Source organism: Eurosta solidaginis, chromosome 3, assembly GCF_040869045.1.
Source record: "Eurosta solidaginis isolate ZX-2024a chromosome 3, ASM4086904v1, whole genome shotgun sequence".
Classification (NCBI taxonomy): domain Eukaryota; kingdom Metazoa; phylum Arthropoda; class Insecta; order Diptera; family Tephritidae; genus Eurosta; species Eurosta solidaginis.
The window spans coordinates 104,984,522-105,004,246 of record NC_090321.1 but is presented as its reverse complement, the minus strand read 5'-3'; the positions used below and the strand labels follow the sequence as shown (position 1 = coordinate 105,004,246).

At 40.2% G+C, this 19,725-nt stretch overlaps 1 protein-coding gene across 1 annotated transcript in view; it reads left to right on the top strand.

Annotated features, from left to right (window-relative positions):
• The window catches only part of Rif1 (Rap1 interacting factor 1), a 153,426-nt gene that overhangs the window by 3,001 nt on the left and 130,700 nt on the right, over nucleotides 1-19,725 (top strand). The gene's annotated exons all lie outside the window — the stretch shown is intronic.

Genomic DNA, 19,725 nt, shown 5'->3' with positions numbered 1-19,725 from the left:
TTGTTGTTGTTGTTGTAGCAATGCTCGCCCCACCTAATAGCCGCGACCGATCACAAATTGTCATCAATATCCTCTAACGGGAGTCCAAGGAAACTTGCCGTTTCAACAGGGGTGGACCATAAGGAAAGGGGTGTTAGAGGCGTTGGTTCCACATTACAATTAAAGAGATGGTTGGTGTCATGTGGGGACACATTGCAAGCAGGGCATACATTTTGTATGTCGGGGTTGATTCTGGATAGGTAAGAGTTTAACCTGTTACAGTATCCAGAACGAAGTTGAGCAAGAGTGACACGCGTTTCCCTGGGGAGTATGCGTTCCTCTTCTGCGAGTTCTGGATATTTTTCTTCAAGTACTGGATTCACCGGGCAATTCCCGACATAAAGGTCCGACGCCTGTCTATGGAGTTCACCAAGGACCAGCTTGTGTTTTTCCGCTTCATACGGCTGGGTTCTCAGGTGCCGTATTTCCTCAAAATGCTTACGGAGATGACTCCTTAGGCCCCTAGGCGGTGCTGGTTCGTCAATCAGATGTCTGTTGGGATGCCCAGGTTTCTGGGTATTCAACAGAAACTGTTTGGTCAGCATCTCATTTCTCTCCCTGATGGGGAGTATTCTCGCCTCATTTTGCAGATGGTGTTCTGGGGACATAAGAAGACAGCCCGTGGCGATTCTGAGAGCAGTATTTTGGCAGGCCTGTAGTTTCTTCCAGTGGGTGGTTTTTAGGCTTGGCGACCATACGGGTGACGCGTAGCACGTAATCGGCTGGCTAATTGCTTTGTATGTAGTCAAGAGCGTTTCTTTATCTTTTCCCCAGGTACTGCCAGCAAGGGATTTGAGGATTTTATTACGGCTCTGAATTCTTGGAACAATTGCGGTTGCGTGCGCACCAAAATGTAGATCCTGATCAAACGTCACACCCAAGATTTTGGGGTGTAGGACAGTCGGTAGCGTAGTGCCATCGACGTGGATGTTCAATATGGTCGACATTTGGGGCGTCCATGTTGTAAATAAGGTCGCGGAAGATTTAGTCGGTGACAATGCCAGGTTTCGCGAGGCGAAAAAACTGGAGAGATCAGGGAGATATCCGTTTATTTTATTGCATAGTTCATCGATCTTTGGGCCTGTGGCCATTATTGTGCAGTCATCGGCGTAGGAAACGATTGTGACTACTTCCGGTGGTGAAGGTAGCTTGGATATGTAGAAATTAAAAGCGGGGATAGGACACCACCCTGTGGCACCCCTTGTTTAATTCTCCTTTGTTTTGATGTTTCGTTTCTGAATTGCACCGATGGCTTCCGACCACCCAGATAATTTGCGGTCCACCTTTTAAGACATGGGGGAAGGGTAGACCCTTCCAGGTCTTGCAGTAACGAGCCATGGTTGACCGTATCAAAAGCTTTTGATAGGTCTAACGCTACGAGTACTGTTCTATGGTGGGGATATTGATTCAAACCGCAATTTATCTGGGTGCTAATTACATTTAGCGCGGAGGTAGTGCTATGGAGTTTTCTGAAGCCATGCTGATGAGGGGCTAGCTGCAAATGTGCTTGGAAATAAGGGAGCAAAATGGCTTCAAGCGTCTTTGCCACTGGCGATAGGAGAGATATCGGACGATATGACACCTACGTTAGCTGGTTTCCCAGGCTTTAGTAGCGGGACCACCTTGGCCATTTTCCATTTCTCGGGTATGACAAAGGTGGAAAGAGACAGGTTGAAGACATGCGCTAAATATTTGAAACCCTCTTTCCCTAGGTTTTTAAGCATCGGCATGGCTATGCCGTCTGGGCCCACTGCTTTGGATGGTTTAGCGCGACCAATGGCGTCCTCAACAGCTTCCTACCAGAAAAGAGGGGGGGATAAGAAGACGGGGGCAGGGGCTGATGCTCAGCATTGCTACCAGCTCTACTACGAAGGTAGTAGTTATGAGTGGTATCAGCTGTTTGAGTTGTTGGCGCCGTGGGGCGCGAGCAGCAGCGGGTACTTGTTGTGGCTTGCTGAGCAGCGAGGCTGCTGGAAGGTAGTGGAGGGCCGCTTAGTCGTAGACTACGGGACGCCCTTGGGCGTGAGCAGCAAGGAGCCACAAAAGATTTATAAAAGTTACGTGGACGTCGGGTTTTGGGATCAAGCCCAGAACAACCTGTCCGATGCAACCATCCCTTGCACGAGACACACTGAACAGAGTGTAACCGTCCTAAAAAGATTCTTTTCTGGCAAATGCAGCAAAACCATTTCTCAGGACCGGGGTCAGGAGACGGACCCGGATTGGGTTCGATACCTTCCCGGAGTAAGAGAATATGTAGCAGTCCTGCTGCAAGGAGCTGCTGGGAGGATGACAATTTGTGGGAGGGACGAAACAAATTAAATGGGGTCACACTGAAATGACAGTCCTTGGTCGGGAAAAATCCCGAGTCGCTCCGGTACATAGAACCGACTGCCTTGGAAGCGATGGAAACTTTGTCTTTGTGCTTAGTCGGATTCGATAGGGACTTTACGGTGGACCAAAGTTTACCTACACCGGTAGAGAGGTTACAACCTCTTAGGTGCTCTTCCCATTTCGCCCGCTTGTGTTCGTCCACAAGCAATCTGATGCGTTGGTTTATATCCCTTATTTCGGGGTCGCCTGGATCAAGCTGTCTTATAAGGTCGCGTTCCCTCGCTAAGCTCGCGGCCTCCGCCGGGAAGTGGGGCCGGATTTCGGGAATTCTCCCGGCGGGAATGAAATGTGCCGAGGCGGATTCAATGACCTTACGGAAGGCACGCTCCCCTTGGCGGGCATCAGTCGGGATAGGGAGGGCAGCAAAGCTGCTGTCTGTTGCAGATTTATATTCTTCCTACTTTCCTTTTTTGAAGTTTATGAAAGTGCGTTTTTCGGTGACGATGAAGTCGGCGGTACGCTCGAACGAAATAAGTATGGGCAGGTGGTCGGATGCCAATGCTACCATCGGCTGCCAGTTGACGCAGTTTACGAGTTCTGCGCTCACGATTGAGATATCTGGCGAGCTATGACAGCTTCCTACCATACGTGTGGGGGCGTCTCCGTTTATTGTGCAGAACGTCGTTTCTTCTATTTGATCCGCCAACATCTCACCCCCACTGTCCGCCCGCAAGTTTGAATGCCATAGGTCGTGATGGGCATTGAAATCGCCTAAGATAATGCGATTGTTGCCATTGAGTAAGGCCTCGATTTTAGGGCGGTATCCACTGGGGCAACAGGTGACAGGAGGGATGTAGATGTTGATGATTTCTAGATTTGCATCGCCTGACCGGACAGATAGGCCTTGACGTTCTAAGACATTGTCCCTGCGGTCGATGCCAGGATCAAATATATGATATTGCACAGAGTTGTGTATAATAAACGCGAGGCCGCCTCCATTTCCGCTCTCGCGGTCCTTCCTGTGGACATTATACCCAGAGCAGGTCTGCAATGCAGATCTTGCTGTGAGTTTAGTCTCTTGAATCGCAGCAATGCGGATGTTGTGCCGCTTCATGAAATCAACTATCTCCGTAATCTTCCCAGTTAGGCCATTACAGTTTAACTGCATAATTCTGAAGTGCATGAGGGGTGACGCCGCCACTCTAGGGGTAAGTGACGGGTGACTACGCCTGGGTTGTGGAAGGCCAGGACGCAATTGTTGTTGTGGCCTTGGGACTGGGCGCCCTTGGGAAAGCATTGGGGTACCCGGATGATTTGGGTTTGCGACCTGGCAACATGGCGTGATGAAACCCGACGAGGGGTTGCCGTCGCGGAGACCAGAACATCTAGGAAAGTGGCACCACCCAAGGCAGGAGCTGCATTGAGCGGATGTCGCAAACCTATATATTCTGTGCTGGCAGACGGTGCAAACGGAGGTAGGGACTAAGAGTGTTTCCCTGACCTGCACGATTGCTGCCAGAAAAGAGGGGGGAGAAGAAGACGGGGGCAGGGGCTGATGCTCAGCACTGCTACCAGCTCTACTACGAAGGTAGTAGTTATGAGTGGTATCAGCTGTTTGAGTTGTTGGCGCCGTGGGGCGCGAGCAGCAGCGGGTACTTGTGGCTTGCTGAGCAGCGAGGCTGCTGGAAGGTAGTGGAGGGGCGCTTAGGCGTAGACTACGGGACGCTCTTGGGCGTGAGCAGCAAGGAGCCACAAAAGATTTATAAAAGTTACGTAGACGTCGGGTTTTGGGATCAAGCCCAGAACAACCTGTCCGATGCAACCATCCCTTGCACGAGACACACTGAACAGAGTATGACCGTCCTAAAAAGATTCTTTTCTGGCAAAAGCAGCAAAACCATTTCTCAGGACCGGGGTCAGGAGACGGACCCGGATTGGGTTCGATACCTTCCCGGAGTAAGAGAATATGTAGCAGTCCTGCTGCATGGAGCTGCTGGTAGGATGACAATTTGTGGGAGGGACGAAACAAATTAAATGGGGTCACACTGAAATGACAGTCCTTGGTCGGGAAAAATCCCGAGTCGCTCCGGTACATAGAACCGACTGCCTTGGGAAGCGTATTTAACGACTCCTAAATGTATGTTACAATACATAATTTATAAAATTCATAACCGAATGAAAATTTTTGAAAGAATCATTTCAAAATTGAAATATAAAAAATTAACAAGAACAAAAATTCAATTTATTTAAAGTAGGTACATTTAAAGTTGAATATAAATATAACCCTACCATACTCCCCCTTCCGGAGATTTAACGTTATATAAATTAAAAGTAACTTTCTTTTTTGTTTTTGTGTTAGGTATCTGTATTTTATCAATCTCTGCTGGTTTTAAACGATCAATAGGAATAGATTTAATTTCATTATTTATCTCAATTTTAAAGTTTCTAATATCTTTTTCAATAACTCTATAAGGACCCTCATACGGATGCTGCAAGGAATGTTTGTTTATCACACGTACAAAAACAAAATGACAATCTTTTAAATCTTTTGGAACAAAAATACCGCTAGAATTGTGATGATGTTCCAAATTTGATTTAAAATTTTTAAAATGTTCCCGCAAACTACTTAAAACATCCGCTGAAGTTACATTCTCTGTAGTTGAAACAAATAATTCACCAGGTAATCTTAAATTTTGGCCATAAACCATTTCAGCTGGTGTTGCCGAAATATCTTCCTTAAAAATCGATCGCAAACCCATAAGCACTATTGGTAACTCTTCATACCAATCCCTGGACCCATTCCTAGCCATTATTGAAGATTTAAGCTGTCTATGGAAACGTTCTATCATTCCATTAGCTTGGGGATGATAGGAAGAAGTCGTTATTTGATGACTTCCAAGAAGTTTCGTTAATTCTGAAAACAAGTTTGAAGTAAACTGAGATCCCTGATCCGTTGTTATTTCCAATGGAACCCCAAAACGTGAAATATATTCCTTAAAAAATTTATTTACAACCGTAACAGCAGAAATATCTCTTACCGCTACTGCCTCTGGCCAACGTGTAAATCTATCAATTATAGTTAATATGTAACGATATCCCTATGAAACAGGCAAGGGTCCGACAATATCTAAGTGAATGTGTTCAAATCTAGCTTTTGGAATTGGAATTTTCACAACTGGAGATTTTGTATGACGATGTACTTTCGATTTTTGACAACTTATACATTCTTTGGACCAAGTATTGATGTCTTTATTCATTTTTGGCCAAAAATATTTCTTAACTATCAAACGACGTGTAGCTCTACTACCAGGATGTGAAATCCCATGTAACATATCAAATATTATTTTTCTTAAATTGTTTGGAATGAATGGTCTAGGATTTTCTCCTGACACTTCGCACCATATATTAAAGTTAAGAACAGGAATTTTTATTAGTTTCAAATTTAAAAATGTTTGCTCTGAGGTAAGTTTGCCTAATTCACTATCTTGTTGTTGTTCACTTTGTAAAATTTTTAAATTAATGTCCGAATTATTAATCGCTTCTACTTCAAACGCACGAGATAATGTATCAGCTACAACATTTTCCTGTCCTTTAATATACCTAATGTCATTCGTAAACTGTGCAATGAATTCCATATGTCTAGTTTGTCTTGGACTGCGTTCTGTTTTTGAATTTAAAGCAAATACTAGAGGCTTGTGATCTGTGAAAACTGTAAATTGACGTCCTTTAGAACGTAACGAAAATGTTTAATGTTCAAATGCACTATATTTAATTTCGGATGGAGACAGTTTCTTTGAAAAGAATGCAAGTGGTTCTGATATATTATTAAACGTTTGATGTATGACACCACCTATTGCCGTATTGGATGCATCTACATTTAAAGAAAGTTTTGCATCTTTGTTAAAATGATTTAACAATATCGCAGATGCAAACTTTTCTTTAATGCATTCAAAAGCTTTATTAGATGTATCATCCGAAATTAAAATCTTGTCTCGCTTCTTATTTGTTCTATTAATTAAATCATAGATAACTGTCGTAAACTCTGCTAAATTTGGTATATATCGATGGTAATAATTAACCATACCAATACATTTTTGTGCCTGCTTAATAGATTTTGGACGATCAAAATTTCGAATGGCTAAAACTTTTTCTTCCGAGGGCCAATTGCCGTTTCAGAAATATTATGTCCTAAAAAGTCAACATTTGTTACGCCAAAAGTACATTTACTTGGTTTTATATTTAAACCGTACTCCGTGAGGCGCTGAAATAGTACGCGAAGATCTTTGAAATGTTGTTCCTCATTTTCGCTTGCCACTAAGAGATCATCAATATATGTAAAAACAAAGTTTAAATCATTAACTACTTCATTAATAAACCGTTGAAAAGTTTGCGCGGAGTTTCTAAGCCCGAAAGGCATTCGTACAAATTCAAACATGCCAAAAGGCGTAGTGATTGCAGTTTTATAGATATCCTCTTCTGCCATTGGAATTTGGTGATAAGATCTTACCAAATCTAGCTTCGAAAATACTTTCTTATTTCTGAGATTCATGTTGAAGTCATGAACATGGGGCAAACGATAACGATCATTTAATCTCCTAAAATCTCCACAAGGACGCCAGTCATTTCACTCCTTCTTGGGTACAAGATGCGAAGGAGATGCTACCGCTGAATTAGAAGGCCTACATATCCCTGTCTTTACTAAAAAATCGAATTCAGTTTTAGCTACTTTGAATTTAATAGGGTCTAAACGCCTTGCTTTAGAAAATGGCAAATTTCCTTCAGTGACTAGTCTGTGAACTGTTGTATGTCCAACTGGTTGTGAATAATCTGGTTCAGAAAATAAAGAAGGAAATTCTTTCAATAACTTTGTAAATTTGTTATCTACAGCGAAAACTTTTGGTAGCGAAACATTACAAACACATGAAATTGTGTTAACTGAAAGACTTGTTACCGGATCTACTAAGCATTTGCGTTTAACATCAATTAAGAGACCATATTTACACAGAAAATCAGCACCGATAATTGGTTTAACTATATCTGCTATTAAAAACGTGAACGGATATTCGCGACGCAGTCCCAAATTTATATTTAAAAGTTTTTTACCATATGTCGAAATCGTTGAACCGTTAGCTGCCGTTAAAATAATATCTGATGACTTTTTCGAACATGAAGATTTTGAAACCGGAAGCACTGAAATTTCTTCTCCACTATCTATTAAAAAATTCAATTTGTTTGTTTTATCAAAAATAAATAAACGACGTGTAAAGGTGTCTAAATTTCCGTTGTTTGTCGCCGCAACAACGGATGACTTTAGTTTGACGAACTATTGTTATTTTTAAAAGCGCATGGTTGTTCGCATTTCAAAGCCTGGGGGCCTACTCTGTATTGCGATGCGAAAGAAAAAATACGCGAAATTGCAAAATCGGTACTCTGTATCTTGACATTCGCATGTATATTTTGACTTTCGCATTCACATTTTGCCCATTCGCAATTTTTCTCCCTTTTCGCATTGCCGGCACTCTGTAAAGCGAAAGCGAATGTCAAACAGCATTCATTTTCGCATTTTTCTTGCTACAAGTAATAGGCATTCGCATTGTTCAAATATGTAAGTATTAATTGATGATTTTATAAATTGATATCTTTATATTCATTTAAAAATATATAGGACAACTCAAAAAACAAAACAAACACAAAAGCAACAATTTGTAATCCTAGTGGACTTAAAATACATAAATAAATAACAATTAAATCGAAACCACTTTTTTATAAAGCATTTCTATTTGAAATCATGTCATTTTTTATTTGTTCTCTGATACAACTAGCAATATTTCCCATTCTATGATTTTCCACGTTTTCTGTATTTATCACGTTCACTTCTTCCAGTTCAATTTCTGAACTGGGAGGATTTCTTCATTTAAATCAATCCTTTCTTCATTTAAATCGTTCCATAATGCTAAAGAATCATTTTTTTAATTTGTTCAACAAAAATTAATCGTTTGCCGAAATTGTAATCGCCTTGTTTCTTTTGTTCTCTTTCTTTGAGTTTGGTCAGTGATGCATACTCAAGCAAAAAATTAGCGAAAAATAAAAAAGCGACATTGTTAGCGATGCGATAGCGCTACAGAGTTCCAATTACCTTTCGCATCGCAATATATTTTCGCATCGCACTGCCTTTCGCATCGCAATACAGAGTAGGCCCCCTGATTACCAAACTTATAATGATACCTACAGAGCCAATTTGGGTTGTCACGAGACTTTGATCGATATCTAGAGGGACTTTAAAGCGATTCCTACTAAAAGATCGCGACCTTGAATAATTTTGACTCATCTGATTTTTAATTTCACTAATCTCTAATGATAATTTTTCAAAATTTTTGCAAATAATGTTAGTTGTTTGAACCAAATTTGAAATAATTGCATTTTCGCTTTTAGAATTTGGAAAATTACTAACTGAAGCTATTTCATTTTTATTATAAGCTTCCCAAATATTATCGGCTAATTTAACTAATTCACTTATTTCAGTCGAATTCGAACTAGCAAGAATAATACTTAAATTTTTTGGAAACTTCCTTACCCAAAGCTTTTTAAGAATTTCCTTGCTAAAATTGTTTCCAGAGAGTAGCACTAGAGACCGATAAAATTCAGAAGGTTTACGATCTCCCATTTCTGAATCGGATAACACTCGATCTAACTTGGCATTCTCACTTAATGAATGCCGTTGAATTAAAATTTTCTTTAATGCAGAAAATTTGTCATCTTCAGGAGAATTTTGAATAAAATCAAGAATTGTCATAATTACCTCCTGCGGAAGTGCAGTTATGACATATTCATATTCTGTCCCTTCCTGAGTAATGTTCTTTCGACTAAATTGCAGTTCAGCATGGATGAACCATGCTTCAGGGAAATTAGTCCAAAATTGGGGAAGTTTTACCGATGTAGCAAAAATTTCGTTATTTTGATTCGCATATGGATTTGGTAAATCATTTTGATAATTTTCATTATCCAAATCAATAAGCGAATCGTTTACTTGATTTCGTGGTGTAGATGTACGTGTATTATTTGATGGTGAATGAAACATTGTTAATAAAAATAATTACAAAAATTATATTATAGAAAGAAATAAAAATGTCCGGAAAGGAGCGTTTACAAAACAAAAATGTTTATCTATTTTGATACATATACATATACATATAAATAATATAAATTTAAATAAGCTAAATGTTAGATACAGCTCACCAAACTCCTTTATTTGTTGTTGATAGTTGTCGCAATTGTATATTTTTTACTGATTTTGAAATAAGGTGTTTTACCAGAAGACCCAAAACTTCGTAACAAATTTCCTAAGTTCCTTCCCACACGTTCTCTGTACTCACGGGCGAGCTGTTGTTTCTATTACATTTGTTGTTGTTGTTGTTGTTGTGTATTCCGGCTTTCTATTGTAGTTGTTGTAGTTCACTGCTCTTTATTTGAAATGAATTCTTTAGTTAAATTTAGATTGTAGTTTGGAGTTATTGTAATTGTATACAGGATGTTATAATAATAATAAATCGCACTGCTTATTACGTGTATCTAATTTTTGTCTCTTAATACAATTTTGGCTTAAAATGCACAAGGATTACGCACTCAGCTCAATATGTATTATTCGGCTCCAACTATTTGGTTTTAATCAACGAGGAGCGTTTTTTTTTTTTTTGCTGTTGTTGTTACTACTGCTGTTGCTGTTACTGCTTTTGCTTTTGTTGCTGCTTGTTTTTCTTGCACGGTGTTGTTATTATTTAATGTTTGCTTGGTTGTTTTGTACGTTTTTAAAAAGGCTGGCTGATCGCCAATGTGGTAGTCGTTAAATATACCACTATTTAATTCTACACACACTATTTTATTTTTTATAAAAATATCTTTATTTAACGACTCCTAAATGTATGTTACAATACATTTATAAAATTCATAACCGAATGAAAATTTTTGAAAGAATCATTTCAAAATTAAAATATAAAAAATTAACAAGAACAAAAATTCAATTTATTTAAAGTAGGTACATTTAAAGTTGAATACAAATATAACCCTACAGTGGCGAAGGTAGCTTTGATATTGTAACGAATTTACTGAAATTCCTTTTATTTGCAACCTTCTACTAACGTTCGAATCACTAAACTGTTGAAAATGGCCTTTATTCAAGTACTTCACAATACTACTACTTCTCGACAGTGATTAAATCAAACTCATTCCATGATTGCTCAGATTGCTCTCTTTTGTACTCTTCGATTTCCTCGTTCCATACTTCTAGGCGTTTTTAGACTTTACTTAGTTACTAGCTATAAAATTATAACTACAGATGCACATGTATAGCTTCTCATATGCGCGTGTATATGTGAGTGATACTTGCACAAATAATTGCCTACTTTTGGGAGCATCTCAGATAAGATATATGCATGTGTTTGTGCGTCTCTCTCCGCTGCGTGTACGTACCAGAGGTCTGCTTTGAGTACTAATAAAATTAGTGCACTTAGTCATGAGCCAAAAAATTGTGTCTAAATGTGTACTTAGTCAAGTACAGACAAATACTATGAGTGACTAGCACATAAAATAGAAAATACATACGAGTGCCCCGCAACACGTATGTCACATGCATATATGACATTGTTGAGTATAAACTGAAATCATAGCCGCTTTAACTCAGTAGCATGTTGGTTTCGTGTGTAATACACTGTATACTTCGTTTATTATCGGTTTTTCTTTAGCGCTGTATTCAGTTTAGTTTCGTGTACATCGTTGTGTTGCTAGCGTCAGAAGACTGATATGACTATATTCATTTTATTGTACTAATAGTCATACTGATTCAAACTAGAGTTTTCGTATAACACAGTTGACTTTCTTGCTCAATAAGACAATCGAGTACTGAATTGCTTCGTGGCTTATGAGCGGTTATTCATTTTACGAAGCATGACTATGTAAATGTGTTTCAGTGGATATAAGTGCTTGATATTCTTTGTTTGTGTACGCACTAATACTAATTTTTTGGTTAGTCCACTAATAACCTTCAAACATGAATAATTGCAGCTCACAGGTACGAACATATGTGTAGACATAATAAATGATTCGTTTCTGTAGATACAAGTGACTGCCTGCTATATTGTTGTTGCGGCTTCATTTACTTAGCATCAGACTAGTGATGTTGTTGTTATTGTTGTAGCGATAAGGTTGCTCCCCGAAGGCTTTGGGGAGTGTTATCGATGTGATGGTCCTTTGACGGATACAGATCCGGTACGCTCCGGTAACACAGCACCAATAAGATGCTAGCCCGACCATCTCGGGAACGATTTATGTGGCCACATTAAACCTTCAGGCCATTCCCTCCCTCCCCACCCCAAGTTCCATGAGGAGCTTGGGGTCACCAGAGCCTCGCCGTTAGTGAAACAGGATTCGCCGCGGATAGGTGAGGTTGACAATTGGGTTTGGAGAAGCTATATATTGCGCTGGCGCTACACAGCCCCTTGAATCTGGTATTTTAGTCGCCTTTTACGACAGGCATACCTACCGCGGGTATATTCTGATCCCCTCACCCGCTGGGGTATCAGACTAGTGATGTGAGTATCACCTAGTGTCACTGATATTCGTCACACTACCCTCCACCTAAGTCTGATCGTCCCGATCAGACATCTCTCGATCTAACCGCTGCTAACCTCTCCAATTGAGCCACCCTTCTATTTCGTGGTTTCCCAATTGTTTGTATGCGGTAGATGACATCACTGATCCTCTTCACAATTCTGCACGGGCCATCCCAACTGCACCAAAACTTGGATGGGAACACCTTTCCGCCAGTGGGGGTTGTATAACAGTACCAAATCTCCCTTCAAGAAACCTTCCGAATTATTGTTCTCATCGTACCTGCGTTTCATCTTACTACTCATTATCCTGGATCGTTCCCTCGCACTCTGTTGTTTGGCCAATGAACTACTTTGAGGAGCTGGCTCTTGACGGATTGGCTTCACATAATCAGTATCGTTCCGACGTTTCCCAACAGTAGTGAGCCCTGCCTTGAAACTACCCTTGCATGCTTTCTGGGAAATTCTTTCGTTCGTTTTAGTGCGTCCATTAGGGTTTTTCAATGCCAGTGTTCCTCTCGCAGGTACCTTCGGTTTTGATTTGTTTGGCCCATTCGTTGCATCAACCTTTGCCCGATCTACTTTCCTTGACTTTTGTGGTCTCTGTCGAATCTCCTCCACCAGCACTTGCTTACAGCTGAACCCTTTCTCCAAACTGAAGTTAAGTGGCACATCCTTGTTTTTATAGCGCATAATCTATCTCCGCATATCGATCCTGATGTTGTTGTTGTAGCAGTGCTGCGCCCCACCTAATAGCTGCGACCGATCACAAATTGTCATCAATATCCTCTAACGGGAGTCCAAGGAAACTTGCTGTTTCAACAGGGGTGGACCATAATGAAAGGGGTGTTAGAGGCGTTGGTTCCACATTACAATTGAAGAGATGGTTGGTGTCATGTGGGGACACATTGCAAGCGGGGCATACATTTTGTATGTCGGGGTTGATTCTGGATATGTAAGAGTTTAACCTGTTACAGTATCCAGAACGAAGTTGAACCAGAGTGACTCGCGTTTCCCTGGGGAGCATGCGTTCCTCTTCCGCAAGTTTTGGGTACTGTTCTGTGAGTACTGGATTCACCGGGCAATTCCTGGCATAAAGGTCCGACGCCAGTTTGCGGAGTTCACCAAGGACCTGCTTGTGGTTTTTTGCTTCATACTGCTGAGTTCTCAGGTGCCGTATTTCCTCAAAATTCTTACGGAGATGACTCCTTAAGTCCCTAGGCGGTGTTGGCTCATCAACCAGATGTTGTAGTTGTTGTTGTAGCGGTTGCTCCCCGAAGGCTTTGGGGAGTGTTATCGATGTGTTGGTCCTTTGCCGGATACAGATCCGGTACGCTCCGGTACCACAGCACCATTAAGGTGCTAGCTCGACCATCTCGGGAACGATTTATGTGGCCACATTAAACCTTCAGGCCATCCCCTCCCTCCCCAACCCCAAGTTCCAGCAGGAAATTAGGGTCGCCAGAGCCTCGTCTGTTAGTGAAACAGGATTCGCCGCGGATAGGTGAGGTTGACAATTGGGTTTGGAGAAGCTAAATATTGCGCTGGCAACCTGAGGGTTGCGCTACACAGCCCCTTGAATCTGGTATTTTAGTCGCCTCTTACGACAGGCGAGAATATACTCGTAGCGCTAACCAATCAAAAGCTTTTGATACGGTCAACCATGGCTCGTTACTGCAAGACCTGGAAGGGTCTACCCTTCCCCCATGTCTTAAAAGGTGGACCGCAAATTATCTGGGTGGTCGGCAGGCATCGGTGCAATTTAGAAACGAAACATCAAAACCAAGGAGAATTAAACAAGGGGTGCCACAGGGTGGTGTCCTATCCCCACTTTTGTTTAATTTCTACATATCTAAGCTACCTTCACCACCGGAAGGAGTCACAATCGTTTCCTACGCCGATGACTGCACAATAATGGCCACAGGCCCAGGCCCAAAGATCGATGAGCTATGCAATAAAATAAACGGCTACCTCCCTGATCTCTCCAGTTTTTTCGCCTCCCGAAACCTGGCATTATCACCGACTAAATCTTCCGCGACCTTATTTACAACATGGACGTCCCAAATGTCGACCATTTTGAACATCCGCGTCGATGGCACTACGCTACCGACTGTCCTACACCCCAAAATCTTGGGTGTGACGTTTGATCAGGATCTACATTTTGGTGAGCACGCAGCCGCAATTATTCCGAGAATTCAGAGCCGTAACAAAATCCTCAAATCCCTCGCTGGCAGTACCTGGGGAAAAGATAAAGAAACGCTCATGACTACATACAAAGCAATTAGCCAGCCGATTACGTGCTACGCGTCACCCATATGGTCGCCAAGCCTAAAAATTACCCACTGGAAGAAGCTACAGGCCTGCCAAAATACTGCTCTCAGAATTGCCACGGGCTGTCTTCTTATGTCCCCAGAACACCATCTGCATAATGAGGCGAGAATACTCCCCATCAGGGAGAGAAATGAGATGCTGACCAAACAGTTCCTGTTGAATACCCAAAAACCTGAGCATCCCAACAGACATCTGATTGATGAACCAGCACCGCCTAGGGGCTTAAGGAGTCATCTCCGTAAGCATTTTGAGGAAATACGGCACCTGAGAACCCAGCCGTATGAAGCGAAAAAACATAAGCAGGTCCTTGGCGAACTCCATAAACAGGCGTCGGACCTTTATGCCGGGAATTTCCCGGTGAATCCAGTACTCAAAGAAAAGTATCCAAAACTCGCGGAAGAGGAACGCATACTCCCCAGGGAAACGCGTGTCACTCTTGCTCAACTTCGTTCTGGATACTGTAACAGGTTAAACTCTTACCTATCCAGAATCAACCCCGACATACAAAATGTATGCCCCGCTTGCAATGTGTCCCCACATGACACCAACCACCCTGCAAAAATCGCGAGTACTCCATGCATGCATGTATGGAGTACTCGCTATGGACCAACCGAGTACTCCAAAATTAACCACAATTCATATAATAAATATGGTCCAATTAACATTGCGATGTCCTAGGACTGGACCATATACTCCAGCTCCGCATTACATCAGAGTAATCCATGGAGTACCCACAGTCCAATAAACATCGTGTAGTGATTACAATCGTTAAAAACGAGCAATGATCGGCTTACAATGTGTTCGTGTAGAAACATGAGTTGGTCCATTGCTGCATTACAGTGGAGTATAATGGTAAGTACTCCAGTGGACCACATGATCCAACGAATTTTGCAGGGCATCTCTTTAACTGTAATGTGGAACCAACGCCTCTAACACCCTCTTCCTTATGGTCCAGCCCTGTTGAAACAGCAACTTTCCTTGGACTCCCGTTAGAGGATATTCATGACAATTTGTGATCGGTCGCAGCTGTTAGGTGGGGCGAAGCATTGCTACAACAACAACAACATCACAAATTGTCATCAATGTCCTCTAACGGGAGTCGAAACTTGCTGTTTCACACAAGGTTTAACACAAGGTGGACAAACATGGACAAACGATGGGCAAACGACGGACATACGCTTTAGCACAATAAAGCGAAAACAAATTTTTTGAGGTTTTTTCGAAAAAAAAATATTTTTGTTATAACTTTTTAACAAAAGGTGGACAAAGGAAAATTTTTCCTGGACTAACGTGGACAAATGATGGACAAACGCATGACATTTGGTTTTTTTAATTACTGGTAAATGGAGGTGCCAACTTCACACACGATTTTTGTTTGTTTGAAATAACTTTTTAACAAAAGGTGAACAAACGAAAATTGTTCCTGGACAAACGAATGGCATTTGGTTTTTTAATTACTCGTAAATGGAGGTGCCAACTTCACACACGATTTTTGTTTTTTTGAAATAACTTTTTAACAAAAGGAGGACAAACGAAAATTTTTCCTGGACAAACATGGACAAATGATGGGCAAACGACGGGCATACGATTTAGCACAATAAAGAAAAGAAAAAAAAATTTGGGGTTTTTTCGAACAAAAAAAAAATATTTTTGTTATAACTTTTTAACAAAAGGTGGACAAACGAAAATTTTTCGTGGACAAACATGGACAAACGATTGGCAAACGACGGACATACGATTTATCACAATAAAGCGAAAACAAAATTTTGGGGTTTTTTCGAAAAAAAAAAAATATTTTTGTTATAACTTTTTAACAAAACGTGGTCAAACGAAAATTTTTCCTGGACAAACGTGGACAAACGAATGGCATTTGGTTTGTTTAATTACTCGTAAATGGAGGTGCCAACTTCACACACGATTTTTGGTTTTTTGAAATAACATGTTTAACAAAAGGTGGACAAACGAAAATTTTTCCTGGACAAACATGGACAAACGATTGGCAAACGACGGACATACAATTTAGCACAATAAAGCAAAACAAAAAATTTTTGGGGGTTTTTTCGAAAAAAAATTTTTTTTTGTTATAACTTTTTTACAAAAGGTGGACAAACGAAAATTTTTCCTGGACAAACGTGCACACACGAATGGCATTTGGTTCTTTAATTACTCGTATATGGAGGTGCCAACTTCACACACGATTTTAGTTTTTTTGAAATAACTTTTTAACAAAAGGTGGACAAACGAGACATTTTCCTGGACAAACATCGTTTTTTGGTCATTCTATTTCCTTAATATTAAGTTTTCCGGCTTCTTTTTCTAGCCTCGAAAGTAAAGTATCGAAATTCTTTATTTCGTTGGAAAATTCAAATCAAGTAAAATTGTTCTTTCATGCTTCATATGCGCGCACATTCTTAAAATTTTTTTACTGTTTTTATCATGAAATATTTCTGATCTAATACGAGGAATTTTTTTTGAAAAGTTATGAGTGAATTTATCATAAACGTTTAATGTTTGTATATTTTCACATAAGTCTATATTTTCGATAGAACTACATTTATCTTTTTTCTTGCTCATAGCCCTAGTCTGAACTGCAAATATATTTTTGGTTGATTCTTTTATTTCGCCGATGGTTATACGAGAAAGTGCATCAGCTTCTACATTTGATTTTCCCTTTATGTACTCTATTGTGAAATTGTATTCTGCCAACTCAAGTCTAATTCTAGAAAGTTTTGAAGATGGGTCTTTCATAGTAAATAAATAGTCTAAAGGCCTGTGATCTGATTTTACAATAAAGTGATTTCCATAAACGTATGGTCTGAATTGTTTAATGGCAAAATAAATGGCTAATAATTCCAACTCAATGATGGCTTTCTTTTGCTCTGCCTCATTTAAAGATTTTGACAGATAACATATAGGTAAATCGCTGCCTTGATGTTCTTGGTTGAGTATTGCTCCACACCCCGTCTTAGATGCATCTACCGTAATCGTAAACTGTTTGGAAAAATCTGGATATTTTAATATCTTTGGTGACTCTAGGGATCCTCTTAGTGCATCAAAAGCTTTATCGTAGTTGGCAAACGCTACAAACCGTCTTACAGCGTCTTTGTCTGTTGGCTTAGTATAGTTACGAATTGCATCTATTTTTGTATTGTCTGGTGACAGACCTTCAGCTGAGCATTTGTGTCCTAGGAATGTTACTTCCGGTCTTAAAAAATTACATTTATTCGGATTGAGTTTACACGGTGTGCCTGAAGCAAGTTTAATTGAAGGGTCAAAGCACAACCGATTTTCTCGTGGATTCTTATTTTATGGACCAAATTAAGTCAGAATCCAAAATGTAAGCTTTTTCCACCGATCCGTTTTTGAGAAAACTCGATTTAAATTTTGAAAATAGCAAAAAATCAGTACTAACTTTTTTGATCTTTTTTGATTTGTGGTCCGATTTGGCGGCCATCGTGGTGTGGTGGTAGCGTGCTCCGGCTACCACACCGTATGCCCTGGGTACACATCCCGGGCAAGGCAACATCAAAATTTTAGAAATAAGGTTTTTCAATTAGAAGAAAATTTTTGTAAGCGGGGTCGCCCTCGGCAGTGTTTGGCAAGCGCCCCGGGTGTATTTCTGCCATGAAAAGCTCTCAGTGAAAACTCATCTGACTTGCAGATGCCGTTCGGAGTCGGCATAAAACATGTACATAGGTCCCGTCCGGCCAATTTGTAGGGAAAATCAAGAGGAGCACGACGCAGATTGGAAGAGAAGCTCGGCCTTAGATCTCTTCGGAGGTTATCGCGCCTTACATTTATTATAATTTTCTTTTAATACATACAAGAATAGAATATTCGAAAAATCGCATCTTGGTGGTATAATAGACATATCTCTTTCCGTTCCGTGTAGGATTGGCATAATGACTTTTTCTTAATTTGCCCAGAATGAGATGCTACTATTTGAATAATTTATTACACATTTGTTATGATGAAGACAGTCTTTACCCAGTATACCGTCTGATGGGATATTGAAGTCATCGTTTACCACATGTAAGCTATGTTCGACTGGATTATTGGAAAAATGTAGGTTTATGTTTATTCTACCTAAAGTAGGAACAGAATTTGATGTAACGCCAGTGATATTAGCCATATCGTCATAGTTAATGGGAATTTGCTTATTTAAGCTTGAAATTTTAATCAAAGAAATATCAGCCTGTGTATCTAGTAAAAATGTGCATAATTTGTTAGATCCGGTTATATAAATTTCGACAAAATCCGAGTAATTTAAATTCAGACAGAAAACATTTTTAGTATTTATTCGTTTATCCCCTCGTCCCTCAGTGTTCGCTGCTGAGGGGCGTCCAAGTTTAAAGAGCGAACGTTTGCATTATTTCGCGTATTTGAACTTCCGGCGTTAGTATTGGTTCTGTTTTCTAACCTATTTTGACTGTTGCTAGTGTTATACTGTTTTCACACAGAAACTTATTGATCTCATTTCACCTGCTAATGAAATCGTAAATTTTTTGCTTTCACACAGAAGTAACTGCTCGATTAGTATGAAGGATGAGACAGACAATCATGGCGGAACGATACAAGGTGGGAGCATGGTGACATACCTACAAACAAAAAAAATTCCATGTACTTGTAAATTCGATGGACAAATGTCAAAATCTTACTGCGCCGGTAGTTGATGTATCAAATCAAATAAAAAAGGTTATAATCAGCTGTTCGATGCGGCCACCTTGTATCGTTCCGCCATGCAGACAATGACATTTGCTTTGAAAACTAAGAAGCGGAAACGGAAGCGGAAACGGAAGCGGAACGCTGCCAACAGAGTTGCATTATGCTTTTGACTTCATTAGGCATTCGATTAGCTACTAATGAAATAATAATAGATTCGAATTTTGTAGGGAAGGTAGAGCTCAATAAGCGTCTTAATGTAGAAAACTGCCTTTATTATTCAATAAGCCGTCTGTGTGAAAACAGTATTACGGGAATTACCATTGCCTCGATTGTCGTTATTTTGTCTATAATTGTTGTTTTGCCTATTTTGATTGTTATTGTTGTATCTACCGTTATTATTGTTGTACCTATTGAAATTGTTATTGTTATTGAACCTATTGAAATGCTATTGTCGTTGTATCTATTGTAACGAATGTTAGCAGCACTGAGCGATGCTATCGTCTCTAAGCCGATGCTAACCAGTGACGTGAATGCACATCAATAATTCAATCATTATGTATCTACATAAACGAATAAATAATTGCGTCTACACATATGTACGTATACGAGCAGCGGAGCGGCAATGCACAAACACATGCATATATCTTATTTGAGTTGTCACAAGAGAGAGCAATAATTTGTGCACGTAGTTGTGGCTGGCGATTTTGTAGCCGAACTAACTAGTAACTTCTGGAAATCGAAGAGCCTAGAAGTA